Here is a 25955-nt window from a genome sequence, read left to right as displayed (position 1 = left end):
CATTTGACCCTAGGACTTCCCAAACATTCATGTTACAGAAGAAAAGCTATAATACAATCTATGAAAAAAAAACTGCTGGTGTCAGTTTCCCTCACAAAATTACACAAAAATGAACAAAACATTAAGTAAACATTATTATTAATCATTAAATATATTAACACCAAAATCATGTATAAATTAGGAAATAAATGTATAAACTATTTCACAAAGTACTCTTAAAATATTTACACAACATTCAAGAAATTCTTAATGTAAGACATTTGAGATTCAAGTTTTGGGGAGATACATTTTTAAGAGTTCTTTTCTTTCAAAAAGTACTAATACAACACACACACATTAATACAGCACTTAACATACACATATATACACAGACACATACACACACATACACACATACTTATACACATACACATATACACATACATTCATGCATACATAAAAGGCGTATTCCCAGATTGGCAAAGAATAAAAACCATTTTCAGTTACTTAAAATGTTTCAACATTTTCAATGGGAAATTTTAGCCCCCAATTGAGCTTATAGACTTCTTTTATAAAAATTTCCTGAAAATAAAGGAGCAAAAGAGATGACTCCCTAAAATGAAGCTGCTAAGACTTCTGTCACATAGCGATCAGAAAGTTGTTTCTGCAAAGTTAATACCGTCATGTAGTCAACCCTTGCCAGCATTTCCTAAACTATGCCTAGACATATATGCCTGTGTTTGTTGATATCAGTCCTATGCTGGAAGGGGGTGTCCTAGAATAAGACTGTAGCCACCATAGACTAGTCCTTTAGTCTGGCCCTTTATTCTTCTGCAAGTGAAATGAACCTTGTGCTGTATATTCCAGCAAGGCTAAGATTAGTTCAAGCAAAACCCACAACAGTGCCTTACCCCCTGAGCTACAGGTAAGTTTTATGTTTTAAAAACTATCAACTGAAAACACCAGTCAGGTGTGGTTGTGCATGCCTGTAGTCGCAGTATTTGGGAAGTAGAGGCAGGAGCATCATAAAATTAAGTTCAGCCTCAGCTGTGTAATGAGTTTGAGGCTAGTCTGGGCTACATAAAAAACACAACAAAAACATCCTGGAGGGCAAGCCTGATGTAGCGGCCCTGGGTCCTGGGATTTTTTTTTTTTTTTGTATTTTCTTGGTTGTTCTTAACACTTATCTTAAGGCTTCTGTTTTCTTTTCATAGTAACATGATTATTAAATCCAAATAAAGGCTGAGAAATGCCCATGCTATACTACATGTGGTGTTTTCCTTTGATCATACCTTTAAAAAAAAGCTGTTTCTCATGTTTGCACCAATTAAAATGAAAGTGAACATCACAGGGATGTAAAAAAAAATCACGCAAATTTCACTATATAAAGCTTGTACTTTTCATTTAAAAGAACGCAATAAACTTATCTGGATTCATTAAAAAAATATGGTGTGGGTTTCAGATTTCCCTAAACACAAAGGGACATTTGGTTGGCAATCTGAACTCAGTGGTTCTGAAAAAGTAGTATAAACACTTGCCAACTGCATAAATTTAGCATAAGTACTGTAAATTCTAGAAATGACATCAAATAAGTAAGGGCCAAAGCTACACTATGTATGAAGCAGCTTGGAGATGGCTAGCCTTGCTCTTGAGAACACCGCCCTCCCTAGCGTAGGCCACCCCCACACTGCTCTCACGGATACATTTATTTGGAGCAGAGTCACTAATCCCTCCTCTTTTCCTAATACAAAGACATAAACTTTTTGGAGAGACACGGGCAATGGGTGAGTTCTGGAAAGAAAAGCTCATGGTCTCTCTGCATGAAGCACAGTTTTCTTGTAACAGTGACACACACAACAAACTGGCCCGAGACACTGAAAGTGTCCCCAAGCCCTATCTAGGCACAGAAGAGATGGCCACCCAGGGTTGTATGTATGTGTGTTAAGCTATGGGCAGCCGGTTAAAGAAACATTTACAGTCCACTTTGCAGCAACGGTGTGAGGAGGGGCAGAGTGAATCTGTTCATAGTAACATGGATTATGGTGTCTTGTAGATATTGTCTCATCACCGGGCACAAAATATGTGATGACAGTATGACCCCCAAAGCTAGCTAAAAACATCAAGGAGCAGGTGAGGGACAAAAACAAGACAACCTCTCTGTATCAATATGCAGTACTTAACACAACACCAAATGTGTCACACCATCTCAGCCAGTGGTGCACACCTGGCATCGTACTCAGCGTGAAATGAGCCGGCTTGACATGCAGACGTGGCATTTGGCAGAGGGCATCCAGCGTGCCACAACCCATCAGTATTGCCACCGGCTTGTCCAGAACCTACTACCGTGAAAGAGACCAAAGACATCGCTTCTCCTTTACTGCTGATAATTCCCATACTGGCCCTCCTCATAGCCATAAGGCCACTGCTGTTGGGCAAAAAGAGGTCCTGGCTGTGATGCTCTGTACTTCCATACTGGCTTTGGTCTTGCTGGTAGCTGGAGTACTGTGAAGGGGTTCCTTGGGCAGGGCAGTAGCCTTGCTGCTGCTGCCCTGTGTAGCTCTGTTGGTTGGGGTAATGATGCTGGGAGTAAGTCTGCAGCTGTGCTGTGTGCCCTGCTGGTACTCTGCCTGCTGCTGACTGTATTGGGGTTCCCCCCCATAGTAGTGCTGTGTGGACTCCTCAAACAAGCGGTAGTACCTCTGTTCTGTATACGATGACTGCTGATAGGCATAGTCAATGTGGCCATCTGAGTAGTACTGTTGACTCATGGGCTCGGCTGCACCCTGGCTGTGGCTGTGCTGTTCACTGTAGTACTCCTCCTGGCCCAGGTACTGCTAAGAAGAGCCTTGCTGGGAGAGTTGGTAGGGGGCCATGGGACACTGTCCCATCATACTGCTCCCTTGGCCACTCTGGCCCAACATGGCAATGGGCACCTGGCCCTGGTAATGCTGACTCCCTCCCTGTGCCGAGTTGTAGTGGGACGTGGTTGCCTGCTGGTGCATCAGGGAGACTGGGTTGATGTTGGTCCGAGACACATAGTTGCTGGTGGCACCTTGGCCTTGCATGAAGACACTCTGCGAGGTGGGTCTCGAGTGGCTGTGGCCAGGTCCATTACCATGGCTGCTGCCTGACATGCTCATGGAAGTTGTGGGCAGTGTGCTCTGGGCCTTCTGCTGCATGGACACGTGGTTTGGACCACTACCGATCTGGCCCTGCGTGAGAGAGGTGGGGGGCAGGCCTGTGCTGATGGTATCATTGAGGCTGCCCTGGGGGTGCAGGCCCTGCCTGGAACCACTCTGACTCAGGGCTCTGGGGTCCAGGTTCATGTTCTGTGTTGGTGGCGCAGGAAGGAGTGACTGCACATTCTGGTTGGAATCTGCAATGGTGGCCAGGTAGACCAGGTTCCTGTGTAGGATCTGCTGGTACTGGGTGTATTTGGCCATCTTGCCCTTGCTCTGGTAGTCCAGAATGAACTGGATCAGGTGCTGGTTCTGGTCCAGCATCTTCTGGATGGTCTGCTGAGTGACTTCCCCTTTGCCTCTCAGCCGTGCCGATGTGAAGGCCACAGACGTGGTGGCGGCACGTTCTCAGCCTGTGATCATTGAGATTTGTCCTCCGGCTCTGCCCCGCGGCCCCAGGTGCCCTGACTTTTGTATTTCTTAAAGCAGCCTTTTAATCAGATCTCTACTCAGGAAAATTTGATTCCAGCATATTGTAAGAATATTAGCTTAAAGATTATTTCCATAATTTTTTGAGACAGGGCTTCTCTGTGTAACTTTGGCTGCCTGGACTTGCTTTGTATAACAAGCTGGCTTCGAATTCACAGAAATGCATTGCCTCTGCCTCCCCAAGGGCTGAGATTGCAGGTATGCACCACCATGCCTGGCTGTTTTCTACAGTCTTTAGGAAACTTAAAATTTTTCATCACACGTGGTAACTTTCTCCAGTTATGAGAACTTCACAGCAGCAAGACCAGCTAGTGGCCTGCTGTGTTAATGAGTATTTGCAATGAGTTTACTTTCAATTTCAATCCTTTGCACAACGAACTCACAAGAAAGCCAGTGATATGAAACTTAAGTGGCGAATGGAATATAGTAGCTATATTGTTTCTGAAGGTGGCTACCTTAAAATACAAAACTACATAGATAGGACATTGTATGAACTTATGGATGAAGTTTTTAAAAGTATAATAATATCCTTTATATTATATTATACATTGGAAGCATTAAAAATAAAATAAAGTTTGGAGAAATGAGTGAATAGCACCTTTTTTAGGAATATATGTGTATATATAAGGTGTGTTGGGATATATATATACATATATAAGCATATATATGTATATAGAATTGTGTGTGTGTGTGTACTATATATAAGAGCTGTGTTGAAAATTGCTGGGCAATGTATATAGATACTAGAAGAGAATATCCTTCTGCCACATAATAGTCAAAACACTAAATTTACAGAAAAAAAGAAAGTATATTAAAAGCTGCAAGAGAAAATGGCCAAGTAACAAACAAAAGCAAAGCAATCAGAATTACATATGACTTCCCAACAGAGACTATGAAGTTCAGAAGTATCTTGGTAGATGTCATGCAAATACTAGGAGATCACAGATGCCACTATACCCAGCAAAACTTTAAATCATCATAGATGGAGAAAACAAAATACTCCATGAGAAAACCAAGCACAAGCAGTAACTGCCATAAATCCAGCCCTATAGAAGGAACTAAAAGGAAAACTCCAACTCAAGGAGGGTAACTTTACACCAGAAAACAAACAAAGCAAAAACAAAAAAGAAATTCTCTCTCTCACTTTCTCTCTCTCTCTCTCTCTCTCTCTCTCTCTCTCTCTCTCTCTCTCTCTCTCTCTCTCTCTCTCTCTCTCTTCTACCATCAACATGAAAATAACAGCAACTAACAACTACTGGTCATTAATATCACTCAACATCAGTGGCCTCAACTCCCCAATAAAAAGACACAAGCTATCAGAATGGATGCAAAACCAGGACCCATCATTCATTCTGCTACATACAAGAAACATACTTCTCTAACAAAGACAGACATTACCTCAGAGTAAAGGGCTAGAAAAAAGTATTCCAAACAAAAGAACCCAAGAAGACAATTCTCAATGTCCTCACTGTTTATGATATATATCTATTCATGAACATCATTAGATTGCTTTACATAATTTTAATTATGAAGACATATTTAAAACATTGGTTATGCAGTCAAGTCCTTGCCTGAATATATTTCAGAAGGAAACTCATATACTGACAACAAAAGATATTTCCGTTGGGCTTTATAAAGCCAATACCGAAAAAAGACTTGGGAAAATAGCATGGTGTTTTCACTTGATATACAGTGTTCTCAGTTTTATACATGTGAAAACAACTTCTTGTTCATTACTGGCTACCATGCAATTATGAGAAAGTTAAGAAAAGAAATATTTACCCAAATCAATTGTTATTACAAAACACAATCTTATAGTGAGTTTTTAGCTCATTTTCCCCCTTCAATGGGCTATATTTTCAAATATTTAATATGGAAAGCCTTAGGAAGAGACTTCTAGGAAAATATTTATAAAAATCAAGAAGGAAATATTGAAATTTGCAGACAAATGGATGGAACTAGAAATGATCATCCTACGTGAGGTAACCCAGACCTAGAAAGGCACACATGGTATATACTCACTTACAAGTGGATATTAGCCCAATATGGATGTTCTCTGAGAGTCTCTACTTAGTGGGAGATTGGGACAGATGCTCAGACTCACTGCTGGACTCAAAGTGAGAGTGGTATGGAAGAATGGGGTCAGGGGAATAAAAAGACCCAGAATGTCCAGGAACCCTACAAGAAGACCATCAGGTCTGGCAGATCTGGGCCCAGGGGGATCTGCACAAACTGTTGTACCAAAAAATGATAATGCAAGTTGTAAACCTAGACCCCCTGTTCAGATCTATTCAATGGACAGCTCATTCTCCACTGTTGTGGGGAGAGCAGGTACTGCCTCTGACATGAACTCTGGTGAGCCCAATTTGATCACTTCCCCTTAGTGGGGAGGCCCGGTGGCATACAGAGGAAGAGGAAGCAGGTACCCGCATGAGACCTGATAGCCTGTGGTTACATGGTGTAGAAGGATGTTCCCTTCTATCACAGGTCTAGGGAAGGGAATAGGGCAGAAGAGGGAAGGAGAAGGAGAACAGGAAGATACAAGTGTGGAGATAACAATCAGAATGTAGTATGAATAAATTATAATAAAAATCAATATGAAAGATTACTACTAAATTTTGACTTTATATATAATTGCCACAAACCTAATGAGACCACTCTTATTTTGTTATTAAAACCAAACTTTCCTTCACATTGAAAATTAATTTCTTTATTTATATATATTGTATGTAAGTGTTTATTTTTCTGTAGGTAAACTATTTTTAAACCATCCCCAAGGAGACCAAAATAAAATCTTGATACACTGGAACTGGAGTAATAAGCATGTGTGGGACACTGGATATGAGTTCTCAGAACTGAACAAGTCCACTGAAATAACAGCAAATACTTTTAACTGTGGAACCATCTATCCAGTTACTGTCTTTCATATTAACTTTTCAGATTATAATATAATTACATCATTTCCCCTTGCAAATTCTATCCTCTTAACTCCACCATGGCCACACATTTTCTCTTTCAAATTCAATGACTCTTTTACTTTAATAGTTTCAATGTGTGCGCACGCGTGTGTGTGTGTGTGTGTGTGTGTGTGTGTGCATGTGCACACACACACACTTGCTCACATTCAAAATAAATTGGATTTTTCTTATTCAAAATAGTAAACTTCAGTTTTTTATTCTTCATGTCTCCTTTAATATCAGATTATAGTCTTCCATATTAATATTCCTAAATATTCTTATTCCCAATTATATCAGAGTCACAAAACTAAAATCTTCATGTGTCTCTTCTTGCCTTGCAGCTAACCTACTACTCCAAGAAAAGAACTGGCTTTGCCAGTTGATGTTCAAGATTTGTAAAAGTACTGATAGGCTGCAAGATTTGCTTAGGATGAGCAAATGTTCTTGTTGTGTGCTGGAGCACCTTCCGGGTATATTACAAGGAGTGGAATAGCTGGGTCTTGAGGAAGCCCTATTCCCAGTTTTCTGAGATAGCACCAGATAGATTTCCAAAGTGGTTGTACTAGTTTGCATTCCCACCAGCAATGAAGAAGTGTCCCTTTCTCTCCATGTCCTTGCTAGCATGTGGTGTCACTTGAGCTTTTTATCTTGGCCATTCTGATGAGTGTAAGATGGAATCTCAGAATTGTTTTGATTTGCATTTCCCTGATGATTAAGGACATTGAGCATTTAAGAGTTTCTCAGCATTAGACATTCCTCTGTTGAGAATGCTCTGTTTAGTTCTGAGCCCCATTTCTCAACTGGGTTATTTGGTTTGGTGATGTTTAATTTCTTAAGTTCTTTACATATTTTGGATATTAGACCTTTGTCAAATATAGGGTTGGTGAAGATCATTTCCAAGTCTGTAGGCTGTCGCTTTGCTCTGTTGACAGTATCTCCTGCCTTCCAGAAGATTCTTAGCCTCATGAGGTCCCATTTATTAATTATTGACATTAAGGCCTGGACTGTTGGTGTTCTGTTCAGGGAGTTGTCTCCTGTTCCAATGTTTTCCAGGCTCTTCCCCACTTTTTCTTCTAAGAAGTTTAGTGTCTCTGGTTTTATGTTGAGGTCTTTGATCCACTTGGACTTGATTTTTGTGCATGTTGACAAATATGGGTCTAATTGCATTTTTTTTTTACACGTAGACATCCAGTTAGACCAGCATCATTTGTTGAAGATGCTATTCTTTTCCATTGAATAGATTTGCTTCTTTGTCAAAAATCAAGTGACCATATGTCTGTGGATTCATTTCTAGGACTTCAATTCAATTCCACTGATCAACCAGGCTATTGCTGTGCAAGTACCATGCTGTTTTAAATACTGTTGCTTTATTGCACAGCTTGAGATCAGGTATGGAGATTCCTCTGGAGGATCTTTTATTGTACAAAATTATTTTAGCTGTTCTGGTTTTTTGTTTGTTTGTTTGTTTTTCCATATGAACTTGAGTATTGAACTTTGAATGTCCTTAAAAATTTGTGTAGGTATTTTGGTAGGGATTGCATTGAATCTTTAAATTGCTTTTGGTAAGACGGCCATTTTTACTATGTTAATTCTCCCGATCCACGAGCAAGGAAGATCATTCCATCTTCTCATTTGCTCAACCATATTCATAGCAGCCATATTCATAATAGCTAGAACCTGGAAACAGCCTAAGTGTCCCTCAGTAGAAGAATGGATGAAGAAATTGTGGTACATTTACACTATGGAATACTACCTAGCTATTAAAAACAAGTTAAAAAACCTACAAGAAGAACATTATGATAGGCAAATTTGGGCCCAGGGGTCCCACTCAAACTATGGCACCAGGCAAGGACAATACAGGCCGTAAACTTCAAACCCCTACCCAGATCTAGCCAATGGACAGGACATTCTTCACAGTTGAGTGGAGAGTGGGGTCTGACTTTCACACATACTCTGGTCCCTCATATTTGGCCATGTCCTCTGAATAGGGACACCTGGTGGCACTCAGAGGAAGGATAGCAGGCTACCAAGAAGAGACTTGATACCCTATGAGCATATACAGGGGGAGGAAATGCCCCTCAGTCCCAGTCATAGGGGAGGAGAGTAAGGGGGAAATGGGAGGGAGGAAGGAATTGGAGGATACAAGGGATGGGATAACAATTGAGATGTAATATGAATATATATATATATATATATATATATATATATATATATATATATATATATATATATATATATATATAAGATTTGCTTAGGAAAGGTGATAACTAACCTAATTTCAGATGAACTTTTTTGATGTCCAGACTTTGACCTTTTTCAGTATTCCTCTAAATGAGTTCTAATTTATTTATGGAACCAAATGTAGAAGGATTTCCCCTAGAGAAAAGGAAGAACTATTTCAAACCATTCTCAAAGCTTATAATTGTTTCTCAGTTACAAGGATTTCATTTGTTAGGAATGAAAGAAAGACTGACCATGCTGGAATTTATCTTAACCTCATGGCTCTAGAGATAGTGATTTATAAATTGCCCATGGTTTTGGTTGGAGAATGAAATTACCTACTCTGTATACTTACCTTCTCTTCTATATTCTGAAACAGGATTTTTCTCTACTCGTCCTCAAAGCCTTAGGTACAAATCCTTCTTCATATTTCCTTATGACTCTCCAAATATTCACTGATTACTCTATTGCTTATTCCCTTTACATATTTAAAAAGTGCCCTTCATTTGTTTTGATATGTTCTTGAAAAATGAATATGCTCTCTAATTGAAACAAATCAACCAAAAAGATCTTAGTGATTGTCTCATGTATGCTGTTGTGTTGATACAACATCACTATTGCAATTTTACGGGCAATGCAAAGACACATGGTAGAAAACAACCTCTTTCTTAACATTAGGCATAATGTTTATCAGGAAAAATCAATATGGAGCCAAGGGTGTAGTTCAGTGGTTGACATTTTGCTTAACATGTGCTTAACTAGTGATAAACAAATAAATAAATAAATAAGTAAATCTCACTATGTAGATATAATCAACAGGCCTTCAAAAGTGCTTGTGTTTGTTCAGTTCTCCTTAACTTGTTCCACCTCCTTTGAATAAATACCACTACCAATTTGATAAATCTGTTTTGCTAAACGCTCAAGGGAATATGAAAAAGGGGAAAAACAGAGTATAGAAGCAGATATAAAATTGAAACTATTAAAATCAATGGGTCATGGGACTGGAGTCATAGCTTAGCCGTTGAGAACTCATGTTGCTATTGCAGAGGATTGGAGCTTGGATTCCACTACCTATATCAGGTGGTTCACAACCACGTTTAACTACAGATCCATAGAATCCAATGTTTCTTCTGGCTTCTACAGATATCTGTACCCATATGCACATGCATATACATACATTCACATACACATGACTTAAAAAGAAAATCACATACACAAACAAACAACAAAAATGGTAGTTCTGAAATTTCTTGAATCCTAAAACCATATTCTCTAAACTGCTTCTTATTCCTAGTGTTCCCTGTCACAACACTAGATACTACCAGTAGGTTGACTGTGGTCTCTCAACTCCTGCATTTACTTTCCAGATCTCAGGTGTTCCAAAACCTCTCTTAACTTTTTAAAAATTGCAATATATTAAAAATCTACAAGGGGGAAAGTTTTTAAATAATAATTTTGAGAGTAAGTGATATTATGAATCTCAGACATAAAGTGAATACATGGCAAAGAATTTGTTTTATACATATGCTATGAGGAAGCTAGGCAGATGTTATAACTGGTTCAATGCAAAAACCAAATTAACACACGTTTATTTGGAGTAAAGTAATGTTGAAGGAAATTGTAAATGAAGACAAACTTTTATTTTTGTGTATGAGAGGAGAAATCAATTAAATTTCAGTCAATATAGTTTATGCACAATGTTGGACTTTATTTAAGCCCAGTATCTCTCAGTTGTTCACACATTATTAAAAAGTGAAAAATAGAGCACTGGTAGAATAAGATGACTCAGAAATTTGAACTACAGAAAATGTAGGTTTCATTGAAATGGTTGTTGCTTTGATATACATGCATGATATTTTATAGAGTTAGAATACAAGTCTAAGAAAAACTAAATTCAAATAATATTAAATATTATTATATAAAATCTAGTTGTGTAGTTTAAAATAAAAGTTTTGCTTTAGTGACTTTGTAAACGTAAACCCATACATGGGAAACTCTTCATTATATTTTATTGTGTCTAAAATACAAAATTTGCCATCTTAACAATTTCTAATATCTAATTCAGTCAAATATATTCACATTGTTGTACAATAACCTCCATAACTTTTCATCTTATAGAATGGAAACATTTTATCAATTAATTTTCACTACATTTCTCCATCCTTACCACCCCTTATCAATTATTACTACACTTTCTGATTCTATGAGTTCGAGTACTCTACATATATCAGATTTAGATGAAACATAAAATATTCATTCCAGAATTCTCTACCTATTTAATAGTAGATTATATGCTGTGGTGTACCATATTTGATTGATATGTTCACCCATTGCTGTCAGATTACATTGTTTCCATGTTTGGTCTGTTATGAAAATATAATTCTGCTGTGATCGTGAATATAAAAATATCTTTTCAAAATACCTCTTTCAGTTCTTTTAGATACTATATCAGATGGTACCATAGCTAGATCATGTGGCAATACTACATTTTTCATATTTTTGGAAGCAACTGCGCTATTTTATATTCTAACAAATAGCTCAGCAAAGTTTGAATTTCTCCATATCCTTGCTGAGAGTTGTGACTTTGTTTTGCTTTCTTAAAAGCCATTCAAATGCACACAAGAAAGCATCTCATTGTGGCTTTGATTTGAATATTTCTAATGATTAATCCTCATGAATATGTTTTCACTTTTCATGAATAATTTATGCATCTTCTTTGGAAAACATTCTTTGCCTATTTAAAAGTTTCCACTCTTATTATTGAGTCATAGTAATATCTTTCTATATTATGGATATTAAACCCTTACTAAAGTATATGATTTTAAAATGTTTTCCAATTCTATAAGTTCACTTTCTATTCTTGTTGTTCGTATTCACTGTATACTTTGATATGATGAAATAATCTTTATTGTAGCTATGAATTCTTTTACAGTTTTTAATATTGAGTATATCTTATGTACATTAATCATTTCCTCTTCTCTTTTCTAATTTTTCTCCCATATAACAATAACCGAATTGCATTAATGTTTTTAGATATTTTTATTTTTATTAATCTTCAGACACAGTCAACTTTTAATTTTCTTGATTTTATTATTTTCTGTATCTTTCATTAAAATTATTTTGTTCAATTTTGATTCAAGTTCTTTCTGTATGTAGTCGAGACTCACTTAAACTTATCATGTATTATAAACTGGTCACTAGTGCTGATCCTCAGCCTCATCTTCACCAGTACTATTAGTAAAATCATGTGCCAGCAGAACTGCTCATTATGAGATTTTCAAACTTGTGTATCATTGGCCTTTCCTAATATTTGACTGTTTTGCCCCTTGTATCTTATTCTCTTACTCTTTGTACCTTAAAACTGATGCATTCTCTAGACTCCAACCCCTTCTGCTTTAATGCCGTGTGTGTGTGTGTGTGCGTGTGTAGATTATACATATATATAGTTTTTTGTATATAATATAAGTATTTTATATAATATAAAGTGTAATATTCTGTCCATACTGGTTTATATTACCTTTCTTAGTATAAGTAGCTCCTTTTCTACTTTCATGATTTATATGTTCATTTCTATTGAGCATATTAATTTTCCTGAAATTATCATGGTAATGTTATAAAGAAAAAAATCAAATACTAAAGTCCAATGTTTCTACTTTCAGAATTTTCATCTTATACTGTAAGCATTATTTAAATTAACATTTCTTTTCCTTAATATTCATTTGTTTATATCAATAATATTAATATGGTATACATTAGCTACTTCAATCATAAAGTGCACTAGAAAGAGTATGGTGACACAGTAATGACAGATTAACTATCTGCCTTTGGAATCTATTCCTGTCATATTAGAAAATGCACAAGCATTATATTTTCACATTTGGGTGATGTTAAAGATGCTTCAGAAAAGAAAACAAAGACTGATTGTTTTAAAATGTCTTATGAATTGCTGTATAAAATGTTAACTAATATATTATAATGTATTATTAAGTACATAATATATTATAATGTATTATTAAGTACAGAATAATTTAAAATAGGGACATTTAGAAAGATGTAGATTTTTGTTACAAAGAATAAGATTTATCACAAACAAAATACCTTACTGTTGGTAGTAATCTGCTTGAAACTTTGGATTTTGGCAATTTAAGGAAGACTGAGCTAGGGAGCTTTTCAGGTTTTCATTCAATCAACAATTTTTTTCTCCTATGGAAGTTTCATATCTTGATATGGAAGTTTCATATCTTGAATGTCTATAGTTTCACTTAGTTGTGTGATTTGATGGTGAGAGTGTTGATGATTAAAATAGACAAGTTGCATAGATTTTTTTTTGAGGAATTAGAGGATGAGAATTAGGTGGCATGAGTAATTCTTTATCTGTGCCACTATTCTGTTCATTATCAGTATAATTTTTGTTGAAATAGATATACTTTGTAATTGAACTTTCCATTTTTTGAGAACTTCATATATGAGTACTGTATCATGTCATTTACATTCCCCCATCTCCTCCTGCCAGCTTTTCCTGTAGCACCACATACCTTTTCAACTTCATGACCTCTTCTTACACACACACACACACACACACACACACACACACACACACACACACATATTTACGACTCAGCCCTTGGGATTGGATAACCTAGATATTACAAAATTATAATGAAGATGTTTAATTATCTCATATTATGGGGGAACTGTAAGTAAATGATCCAAATAAATTATCAGGATAAGGTGATCTCATATGCTTAGCCACTGGTGAGCTATTTGACAACATGGCATAGAGATAGGAAGGAAAACATTATTGTGAAGAAAAAGCTGAGGATGTAGTGTGCCCTTACTTTATAATTGCCTGTTCTTGTGAGAACCCATCAAGGCAACATTAGCATGAGTAGCCTCCAAAAGTAGTGGCATAAAGATCCAACAACCTCACTCTATGCCTCATCTCTTAAAAGTCTGTTGTGATTTGAATGGGATTGGCTTCCATAGGCTCATATATTTAAATATTCTGTTTCCAGTTGATGGAATGTTTGGAAGGATCATGCGGTGTGGCCTTTTGGAGGAGGTATGAGACTAGGGGTGGCCTTTGAGGTTTCAGAAGCCCATATCAGGCCCAGTTACTTTCATATACACTCTCTCTGTATGACATATGCATGTAGATCATATGTAAACTGTCAACTACTGCTCCAGCAAAATGATTTCCTGTTGCTATGATCCTTATGATGATGGCCATAGAGTCACCTTCTGAAACTGTAAGAAAGCCCTCAATTAAGTGCTTTCTTTTATAAGTGACTTTGGTCATGGTGTCTATTCACAGCAATAGAAAAGTAGCTATGGCAAGGACTTACTACCTATATTCTTCAGTATTTAATAGCAGGCTTCCAACACATGACCCTTTCAGCATACATTCAAATTCCATCCAAGCCATACAAGAAAATGTTGTATTTATTTGATTGTTCTTTTGAAGATATATTAGAGTCTCAGCTTTGAGTTTTATTCATCATTAAATAAAATATATTTGATTTTCTCTTTTTAAAAAATTCATATGATAAAAATCTGTGTCTCCCAACTCATTTGGAAATAGGCACAGTACCGATGCACTTAGATGAGTTAATATTATCTTAGAATAATGTAGTGCATTAATTCAACAGAACAGGGAATTGTCTTTGCTTTATTTCTGTTGTTCTGACAAAATATTCTTTAAAAAATATTTTTATTTAGTTATTTAAATTTTTTAATTTATTATAATTTATTTAATTACATACCCATTGTTTTCCCCTCACTGGAATGTTCCTGTTCCCACCCTTCTTCCCTCTTCTGCCCTATTCCCCTCCTTTAGAACTGTGACAGAAGGGAACCTTCTCTCTTACCATATGAGCATAGCCTATCAGGTCTTATCCAGATAGCCTGCTTCCCCTTCCTCTGTGTGCTCACTGGACAAAATATTCTAAGAGAAAAAAAAAACTTAGAAAAGACAGGGCTTTTTTTTTCAGCTTACAATTCCTGGATACAGTCCATCATTGTAGAACAGTAAAAGCTGGTTTATATCATGTCCACAGCCAAAAGCAGAGAGAAACAAATACGTACATGCTTACATGTTTTATGACTTATCCACAGTTCAGTTTCTCCCCAGCTTGAACCAACTGTCTATATCAGGATACCACACACAGTTGGCTTGGTCTTCTTATATCAATTACTTTAAGACAATGTCTAAAGACATGTCCATAGGCCAACCATAATGCGGACAAGTATCAATTGAGACATTCCATGTGAATAGGCATTGTATTAAGTTGACAATTAAGGCTAATCATAACAGTGACTTATTAAGAGAGACTTATACACAGAAACAGACATGGATAAAAATTATGTAGATATGAAGGCAGATATTTAGGTGACATGTCTATAAGTTTATCAACTACAATGATTATAGCTAAGCTACCAGCACCTCAGGCAGAATCATGGGGAAATTTTTCCTCAATTTTTGTGAGGAAGTAACCAGGCTGAGAGCTTTCTCTAAGATCTTTAATGTCAACAACCATGAGAATAACTTTTCGATGATTTAGTGACCTATCTGGTTATAACACTACTATGGCAGCAGTAGTGCACAGATACATAAAGAGTGGATGTAGGCTTTGAATCTGTAAATATGCATGTTTCCTTTGGAATATATATAGAGGTTAGAAAAATAACAAATAGCCATGGAAGAGGAAGTGATCTTCCAAGGGAGGGGACATAGAATACAGACATATATAACACGATAAAAAAGAACAATGGAACAAGATGATTAAATGAAATGGGCCATGAAATGTATAGTAGCAGAGGAAATATGGGAGGAATATTTCAAGGACTTTTGAAAAAATACATGGAAACCTGCTACTGTAGAAGCTTTCCAAAATATATACATTTACAAACAAAATGAGTTTAAATGAAGTTACCCTGTAGCAAAGGGGCAGTAATCCAACTAAATACCATATGCTACATATGCTAACAAACAAAAACACCACTATAAAGAATTAGTTACTTATTTCTGAGTTGTTGGCAATGGATTTCCCTAGACCCCTAAACAGTAAAAGGTTGATGCCAATGTTATTTTTTTAAGTATTTATTATGTATACAGTGCTCTGCCTGCATGTACACCTGCAGGCCAGAAGAGGGCACCAGATCACATCATAGATGGTTGTGAGCCACTATGTGGTTGCTGGGAATTGAACTCAGGACCTTTGGAAGAGCAGCCAATGCTCTTAACCTCTGATCCATCTCTCCAGACCCGCTAATGTTATTTTTAACTCCCCAGAACTCTATTGCTGAAGACAAAATAAACTTGAGTGATAGAAAATGGGCAATTAAACTTTACTCACCTGGGAGCTTCATTCTTACTTTCCATCTTTCATAGTGCTGAAAGATACTATTCATACTACCAGAGGAGAAAATTAATCATGACTTTCACCCAATAGGGAACCTTGAAAACTGCAATAAATAAGAACTGTCCTGATAAGACATGTCCACTGGTGCAGGGCATTAATGTTCTATGAGTATAACCCCCACTTACTGATTGGACTTAAAGCTCACTCTAGGAGATGGAACCAGTTTCTGAAACTGTTAAAGGGCCATGAATCTTCAGCTAGAGAGGACACCCTGGAGAAGAACAAACTCCTATTATTCAGCTAAGTGGGCATAGCATTAAAGTGATTCCTTATAAGTTACTGTTATACCCATGGATCAGTGCATCTCTCAACCCTCTTCAAAAAGTTTCTTTTGCAGTAGATGTCAATTAACACAGACTCTCAACTGCCCAATATGTAGAGCATAAGAAATTGTGGAGTATCTTAACCTAAATGGATTTTATATACCATATCCCTCCCCACAAACTCAATGACCTTCATGGAAGAGAGAGCAGAAAGTTTAAGGGCAAGAGGTGGTGATGGATAATCTCAAAGAAACTTTTTGGGACACAGTAGGGAAGTTTTACATATGACTTCATAATTATTGTTATAACATGCACAAAAACTGCAAAGTGAAACCAGACAAAATTGCATTATTAAACAGTGACTATGAACATAAAGTTCCAATCCCAGGTGGAGAACCACTGGCATTAAATTGATGTTAGGAGAAAGAATTCTCTCTCTCTCTCTCTCTCTCTCTCTCTCTCTCTCTCTCTCTCTCTCTCTCTCTCTCTCTCTCTCTTTCTCTCTCTCTCTCTCTATTTCTCTGAATAATGTGTGGCCGAGGGTCTCCATACTTGTTCCCATCTGCTGCAGGAGCATGTTGCTCTGATGATGCATGATCAAGAGCAAGGCACACATCTATGATTATAGTAGAATATCAATAAGAATCATTGTATTACTCCTCTTTGTTAATACCAGTAGTATTTGATTTTGCCCTAAGTCTCTGGGCTATCTAGCCTCTGTTTCTTGGTCATCAAGCAGTGTGGTGTATACATTCTATCTCATGGGGTGGGCCTTAAGCCACATTAGTTACAGGTTGCTTGCTCCCACAGACTTTTTGTCAACATTGTCCTAGCATATTTTATAGGTTTTTTGGATGGCTTGTTGTTTATGTTTCCATTTTGGTAGCATGCTTAGTACTTTCCTGGACCAAATACTCTAGCACAGAGGGGTACATACTCCATATAGTCATAAATTGGATTTCTTCATGTTCAATGAATTGTGTAGGGGTCTTGCTGCAGTTTGCAGAGAGCATGTTAGTGTCTTGGCAGCAGCCTAGGTTGTTTGACGATTCCTGTGGAACTCCTTTGGCCCAAACTCAACAAAGTGTAACCCAATCCCAGTTCTGTAAGTTTTTACTGTACTAGATTTTCATACTCCCCATTAAATGCACCTTAATTTTAGCTGTCTCTCTCTCCATTCCCTTCTTTAACCACTTCTGCATTCTTCCCCACTTGATCCTTCTCTTTCAGCACCCATCCATTCATAATAATTCTATTTCCTCCTTTTTGTGAGACCTATGTGTTCCCTATAGTCTCCTACTCTATACCTATTCTTTGTGTTTCTAGTAATTTTAGCTTGGTTATCATTGACTTAACTTCCATGTGTTTGAGAATTAATACCATATTTCTCTTTCTGGGTCTGGGGTACTTCATTTAGGTTTATTTTCCCCCAGAATTTGTTTCTAAATTTCATGATAGTCTATTTTTAACAAGTGAATAATATTCCATTGGGTAAATATACCATACTTTATTTATCCATTCTTCTGTTGGAGTGGACATCTAGATAGTTTACAAAGTATGGATATTATGAATAGAACAGCAATGAACATGATTAAGAACTATCTCTGTGGTAAAAATGAAACAACCATGGGGTAGATGTACAAGACTCGTATAAATGGATCTTTAGGAATATCTATACCAATTTTCCTGAGGAATCTACACAATGATTTTCTTTGTGGCCATACATACAAGTTTGCACTCCTACCAGCAATGGGTGAGTGTTCTCTTAACTCCAAATCCCCACCAGTATGGGCTGTCATATGTTCTATTGATCTTAGACATTTGTCAAGTGTAAGATGAAATCTCAAAGTAGTTTGGATTTGGAAAACTTCAAATCACTGAAGAAAGAAATTTAAAGAATATCAGAAGACCAGAAGATCCCCCATAGCAAAAATGGCCATCCTACCAAAATCAATCAACAAATTCAAGGGAATTCCAATTAAAATTCCAGCCCAATTTTGACAGATATTATATCATTTTTCTTTAATGGTATGATCCCTGGTAGGTTGATTACAGTTGAGGGCAGGCCACACACTGAAGAATATATGAAAAACTCAAGTAGACCTCATTGACAAAAACAAAGAAACAAAGCAAGCAAACAAACCACAATTAGACATTGGGTAGGTAGGGAAGAGAGAGTAGAGAGGACCATTAAGGAGGAGATGGTGGGATGAATATGATCAAAATATATACTGTGGAAAAGTTTTCAAGAACAAACACAACTATTATTTTAAAAAAGAGTTTGGAGGTATTCAAGTGAACTATGAAATAATCAGCAGGCATTAGTTTACACTGCAGTTGATGTGCCTTTACCTTTTTACTTGTACTGTAAAGTCCTAAAATTAAATATAGTTTTAAGAATATACTGAAGTCAGGTATTATTTGGTAATAATTATGCACAGATATTTTATTCATAGAGATTTCAAATAAAGATGCATTATTATGCATATAACTGAAATGTTTTCACTTAACCATGCAAATGAGTTCATTCTCCTTGCTAATGATATATAGATAGAAAAGCATTTCAATTTTGTTTACACCTAGAATGCTTTTCAGAGGAGCTGCTATTTTCCCCATTAACAAAGAAAATCTTGAAATGAATTCACAAAGTAAAAATACTAGGGATGTATTAAGTAATCAAAGTTTAGAATTTGTTGCCGGGAAAAGATGAGGTCAAGGTGAATATAAATTAAGCTGAATATATTTTTATGACAATAAACATGATTTGTAGGACAATTAAAACAAGTTTTGCCCTGAGTCAAAAACTTAAAGTTTGTTCAAAAATATTAGCAGATGAGTTTTTGGTTATTGGTGGATTATCAAGCTAAAATATAGACTTAGAAAATGACTTAAGCACTTGACTTCTAGCTATATTAATCTATAATAGAACCTTCAATATTCAATAGAAAAGGTTTGTCTTTCTTGCCCCAAGAGGCAGATGCAGGGCAAATCTTTTCTACAAATGATTAGATTTGCAATTTGAGGGAGCAGTTTTAGGGAGCAAGATTTTAATGAAACAAAGTGGATAATGTCTTTTGTGGAAAGAAAGATATGGAGCCATATTCCCTATCAGCCATTTTCCAGCTTCAAACAAGTTATATGAATTACTTGGCCTCAAGTAGGTAAGAATGTATCTTGAAAGACTTCAATAATTTTGAAAATTAAATGTAAAATGCCTAGCAGAGATTGCAGCCTGTAGGAAGAGGTTAATAACTAGTAGTTTTAATTGGTGTTTTTTAGCTAACTTTTCTCCCACCTGAACCTGATGTTAGAATTCTTTCACCATTTGGCTTAGAGTGTTATTTTTTCAATATGAAAATATACAACTGTTAATTTAAAAATGGAAAATAATAAAATTATAGCAAAAACAAGGATATGGTAGAGGTTAGATCATGGTGTTCAAGCATGTCCATATTTCATTTTTGGTTTTGTTTTTGAGACAGGGGTCCTCTGTGTAGCCTTAGCTGTCCTGGACTCACTTTGTAGACCAGGATGGCCTCTAACTCAAAACAATCCACTTGCCTCTGCCTCCTGAGTGTTGGGATTAAAGGCGTGCACCATCATGCCCAGTGGATGTCCATATTTCAAATCTCAGAACTGGAATATGTTTGATTACACAGCAAAATAGATTTCTTAGATGTGATAGTGTTAAATATTTTGAACATGTCTAATTCAGGTAGATTTGTTGTATTCATGTGAGCAAGACAAAAAAGGAAAGGTTATAGGATGACAGAGTCAGAAATTGAGGTGTTACAGTCTGAAGGTGTGGTAGGGGTCCTGAGGCATGGAATTCAGTCAGCCTTAACAACTAGAAATGGCAAGGAAGATTCCTTGCTAAAGCCTTTCAAAGAAACAGGCCTTTGAAACTTTAGTCCAGTGAAGCTAACTGAAGATTTCTTACATATAGAACTCTAAAATACTATATTCATGCTTCTCAAAAAAATATGTGTAATGTTTGATACAGTGATAACAAGAAGCAAATACTAGGACATGCAAATTGATTTGATGTGTATTTCTGTTAGTTAATAATACGTTACAATGCAACAATCCCCTCAGAACATGGTGACATAAATTGATTTAATATTAAACTATATGTTGTTATCTTTATATGCACCGTGTGGACAAACATGTTGGCATTATTGCACTTGTATATGCAATTGTGCATGAACATGTTAGCTTGTGAAGTCAGAAGCCAAGGTCAGCTATCTCCTTCAATTGTTCATTTCTCTCCACCTTATCCTTACCTTTCTTTGAGACAGGATTTCCCATTGAACCTGGAGGTTACTAATTCAGTGACAGTGGCTAGATTGTAGGCCCGAGAGATCCTACCTCTCTACATCTCTCCAGTGCTTGAGTTAGAGACATGTACTAATGCCTCTATTTTATGGTTGTTGTTTTGTTTTTGTTTTCTGTGGGTCCTATAAGATGAACTCAAGTTCTCATGTTAGAGTAGTAAGCATTTTATCAACTGAGACATCTCCCCAGTATTATTTTTTGTTATTCAAATTGTGTACTTTATGTAGTTCACTGGGAAATCACATTACACACATACAATATATGATGAGCACCTCTGTGTAGATTATATACTCGTAATTCCAGACATGTGGCATTTATTTTTAGGGGTTACATTCAAAATCCTCTCTGGGAGACATTTCAAAGCATTCAATTCATTTTTGTCTAACATTTATTTCACTCACAAATCTTTAGGGCTGCTCTAGGGTTCTGTAAATCTGGCATGGTTTCAGTTGGTCTTGGGTGATCTGGTTCATATTTCTCAGATAACTGTCTGTCTCACTTTTTTAGTCTGGTAGCTTTAGAGACAGTTGAGCTTGTTCCCACAATCTCCAAAAAAACATTTTTCTAAGTTAAGGCAAAGGGACTTCTAAGGGAGAGAAAAAAGATGAGTGTTTGACCACTTGAAGCTACCACCGAATTGACATAGCATCATATGCATTGCATTATGTGTCCAAGGTAGGGCACAAAAGATGTGCAGATTTTGTTGACTGATAAACTAGACTCAGTTTCTTTAATATGAGATGACCACAAGGTCACATTCCAAAGACCGTGGATAGAAAAAGTTAAACCCTTTGAAATATTCTTATGTATACCACATATTCTTATGTATACTTTTGAAAAATCATGTCTTGACTCTCAGCTGATATTTTAACCCTTATATTTGACCATCACTTCAACTTCCTTATAAGTTACTATGTCTGTGTAATAACTATATGGTGATGTGTTTATGATAAACTATTGTGGCTAGGCTTTAAGTTTTAAAAGGATCTGATCAAGTAACTCACTTGACAACATTAATAACTATTTGCCTAGCGAATGTGCTCCTCACTCCCATTTGTATTGATTTTTAGAAGGTAAAGTGTAGAACAATTTTTGCCAAATTGCTTTGCCAATACATAATTCCAGGTTGAAGAAGCCTCACCCTTGTGGAATTACTAATTGGATGCTATCTCAACACTCTTCTAGAAATGTTTCTAATGCAGCTTTGTGAAGGACCATATGTTGCATCTTGCTTTTTCTGCATAAGATTTTTCCATTTTATTTCTTCACCCAGGTGTTACTTATTTCTAAAAAAAATGATGATATAGGCACATATGTGAATACCTATTAGAGTAAAAGAAGTTATTGCACCCATGTCATGTAATTTCCAGAGTCCAGATGGGCTGGTGTGGCAGCTGTGTTTTGATCAACTGTGAAGGTGTTTGTCTCAGGATGTACTGACAACAACAACACCATTAGAATCAACCAACTTCCCAAGAGCCATGTGGCTTAGTTTCAATTTCTTGATTTTTGTGTTATTGTTCTTTTTCTAAAAAAGACATCATATGCGGAAAATGAGTGCAAATAAATGAATGAAGCTCATTATCATCTGCGTGATTGCTGAAATCCACTCTTTTGAAGTTTCTGCCTGTTACTGAAATGTAAATAATACATTGATTCAACCTTTGAATCATCTAAAATTTTATACTTTAGTTTCATTGTGAGTTTTATACTTTATTTAAGATTAATATATATTTAAATTGATGTTTTGTGGTTTAACAGTTAGTACGTAAAGTCTAACATACATATAAAATGTATAATTAAGACTGTTATCAAGACACAGAACTCATGTGTTGGTATATGAATGACTTTGTAACTCATAATCTCCCCAATCTGAAAGCAGCATCAATTTCCTTTAGTGAGTAAATCAATAAAAGCATGGAATACATACTATGAAACATACTACTCTGCATTATAAAGGATAGAACTGCTGATATAAGTAGCAAACATTGACTGATTTTAGAAAAAAATATATGCTGTATGATTCACGTTTTCTCTTGAATTTTAATCTCCACCTATTTGACTCATAGCTAACATTGCTCTAGTTTCTACCATAGGTTCTGTTCTTCAGTGATCAGAATAAAAAACAAAAATTAAAAATCCTATTGCATATCAGAACTATTAAACTTGGTTTTTATTGTGAATCGTTAAAATTTAAATTTAGCATGTAAAATAATGGAGTCCATCATAGCGTCTTCATATATTTGTGTCATTGTAATTATTTTTATTTCTTTTCCTCACTGCCTTTTGTAGTGACAGAATATTTTCATCCCCTGGAAGAGTATTTTAGAGAATGCTTCTGACCCTATAAATTCCTGTCCATGACTTAGAAAGTGCTTTATGATGAAGACTTTGCCTATAAGCAGAACTTAATAAGAGGCCTCACTCATCTGACAATAAATGTTCTAATAGTCATCACTATACAATTGTGTTTTGTAATGTGTTGTATTTTCTATTTCCAAGGATTTCCTAATGGTCTGAAAACATTCAGTACCTTTCAACTTACTTAATTGTATCACTGAGTACATATCTTCTGAGTAACCCCCCACTGATAATTTTTAAGAATATAGCTGAGAAGCCTAAAGTTTTCTACTTTGTGTCTGAGATTATGTGGATGGTTAAAGGGGTGGCTATTTGTGAATCGATTAAAATTACACTGATGAGTGAGGTAGGTCTGGCAGGTGCAAGGCCTGAGGCAAAGTGAATTTTAGTTTCTTTGCTTAAAGCTTCTAGAGATCATAATGTGTGGTATCTGCCCACATTTACAAATGGAATACACTGAAGAGGCATAAACACTTACTAAAGCCCTTGTAGGAGTTCATTTTGGCTGCCAGCAGCTCTTCACCAAGCAAACATTTTGAAAACACTTGGACGATCCTGGCTGCCCTTGTGTTTTCATAAATATTTCCATCCGGCAGTCACAGAAGCCTTGCAGAAGAGAGTGGTCAATAGGAAAACTTGAGATGGAAGAGGCTCCAGGAGCAGCTGCTGAGTTGTGAAAATGTATGCAAAAGCATATGGCTTTCTTTATGGCCTTAAGGCAAGGTTTATTTAAATGTATTTATTTGTTTACTATTTTCCTTTTTCTGCAAATATAAAGACACAGGTTCCCACTTCGGAATTTTTTTCCTAAACAAACTGTTCTCTTTAAAAAAATAAACTTCTGTAAAGGTTCAGCATGAAACAAATATCTATTTACATATGAATACATTTTTGAGAAATAAAAATTTGAGTTTAATTTGCCCTGTTTGGCATCATAAATTTCAAATCCTCTCCTTGGCATTCTTGCACTCTCACAAGCCCACGTTTATTTACAAGATGTACCATTTAATTTTCTACCATGAAAGCTGAATTGCAGAATATTTAGGTGAAAAGCATCCAGAATTTGGTGCTGGTACAGAATGCTTCAATTTGCTTACTTGAGTACAAATGCTGAGTTTTCAACACTTCTATATTCTCATCTATGTGTTGTGTTTAGTTCAAATATTGAACTATATCTAAAATATCTCATTTGAAGGCCTTAAATCTGCAGGCCAGTCTTTTTCTTACATATTGGGCCTACAGTAGTTTTACCACCTGGGGAAGCATTCTTCAGAGTGTAGCCCTCTATGTAGGTAGGAAATTTTTCCATTTGTTTTTTCTTTGTGTAGATAAAGCTTGAGGTTTCTGACGTGAACAAGACATCTTCTGCAAATCTACATGGATTTAAATTATAAAAAATTAGTTAAAGTATTCAAATCTCATTTTAACTGAGTACTTTCTTTATAATTCAGTCTCGTGTAATAGTTCATCCTAGATGTATTCTGTGAACAAATAAAATTGAATAATTTTATAATTGAATTGTACTTTGGCTTATATATACTCTCAATTCTTATTTACATGCTAAAGTCTTAGTTAAAATTTCAAGAAGAAAGCACTTTTTCATTTTTATTAACCCAGTATTTCCAAATTTGACAATGGATTTAATTTTTAAACATGCGACATATTACCATCTTAAGAAACAGTTCTTGGGAATTGTTAAAAATTAGATAGAATTTCTAATAAGATAAAGACATTTTCCAAATGTTTCTTCAATAATACTAACCTAGTGGTAGTTGCTAGAAATTATCCCAAATTAAAAACAAGTGAGTAAACAAAGCAACTCCAAACAAAATAACTAATCCATATTTTATTTATAAAAACATTTTACTTTACATAAAATAAGAATTATTTAACATTTCTGAGTGACTGGAAACAGAGTTTTATGGAGGCTTCATTGAAATGGTCCCCAAAGAGAATCTACCTTCCACACAAAAGAAACAATAAGTAAGCAATAAAGGTGAGAACAAAAGACAAAAATCCTCAGTCTTGTTCATCATACTAGTAATTCCTAAAATAATGTCCCAGCTTAGAAGTTGAGAGATTATACAGATCATTTGTAATGACACTTAATTCTTGTCATCTGCCCTGCATAATATAAAATTCCTGTTTAATTATCCAAATAAGGTATTCTAACACCTTTCTAATGCAAATTTTACTGTAACAGTTCACTCAAGAAATTTTATTAATCAGCACAAGACTTTTTCTTTCAACTTTTAAAATCTCTCTCTCTCTCTCTCTCTCTCTCTCTCTCTCTCTCTCTCTCTCTCTCTCTCTCTCTCTCGTGTGTGTGTGTGTGTGTGTGCCTGCTCATGTGTACCATGGGATGTATCTGGAAGTCAAAAGAAAACTTTGTGACGTTACTTCTGTCCTTCCACCATTAGGTGTGTTCTAAAAATAGAACTCTATGTGTTAGCCTTGCACACCAAGAAAGACGGTGAGTTATCTTCCAGGTCCATGTCTTTTATAAAGATGTTTTAAAAATTCTACATGATGATCAATCTCCATCGCATCTTGTCACTATCAACTTAAAACATCTATCTAGACCTAAAAACATCTTAACCACTAGACAACTAAGCTTCATTGTAAAACTAAGCTACCTGGTCTCCAACTCCATCAGAGACTTGAGAAGAAATAAACTTGATTACCTGTGTATGCCAAAGTGCAGATTAGGAGCTTTCCAAATGAGAAGATGACAGAGACAGCTTGCTACCT

At 36.0% G+C, this 25955-nt stretch overlaps 1 pseudogene across 1 annotated transcript; it reads right to left on the bottom strand.

The window, feature by feature from the left end:
* Positions 1-2314: 2314 nt before the first annotated feature.
* Positions 2315-3158, bottom strand: LOC311602616 (calcium-responsive transactivator-like; annotated as a pseudogene). Its single transcript has one exon. The product of its transcript is annotated as a calcium-responsive transactivator-like (transcript).
* Positions 3159-25955: the final 22797 nt, after the last annotated feature.

This window comes from Acomys minous, assembly GCF_964271855.1.
Source record: "Acomys minous genome assembly, chromosome: 7".
Lineage (NCBI taxonomy): Eukaryota > Metazoa > Chordata > Mammalia > Rodentia > Muridae > Acomys > Acomys minous.
Note: the sequence above shows the minus strand (reverse complement) of the source record. Positions and strands in the feature narration are given on the sequence as shown.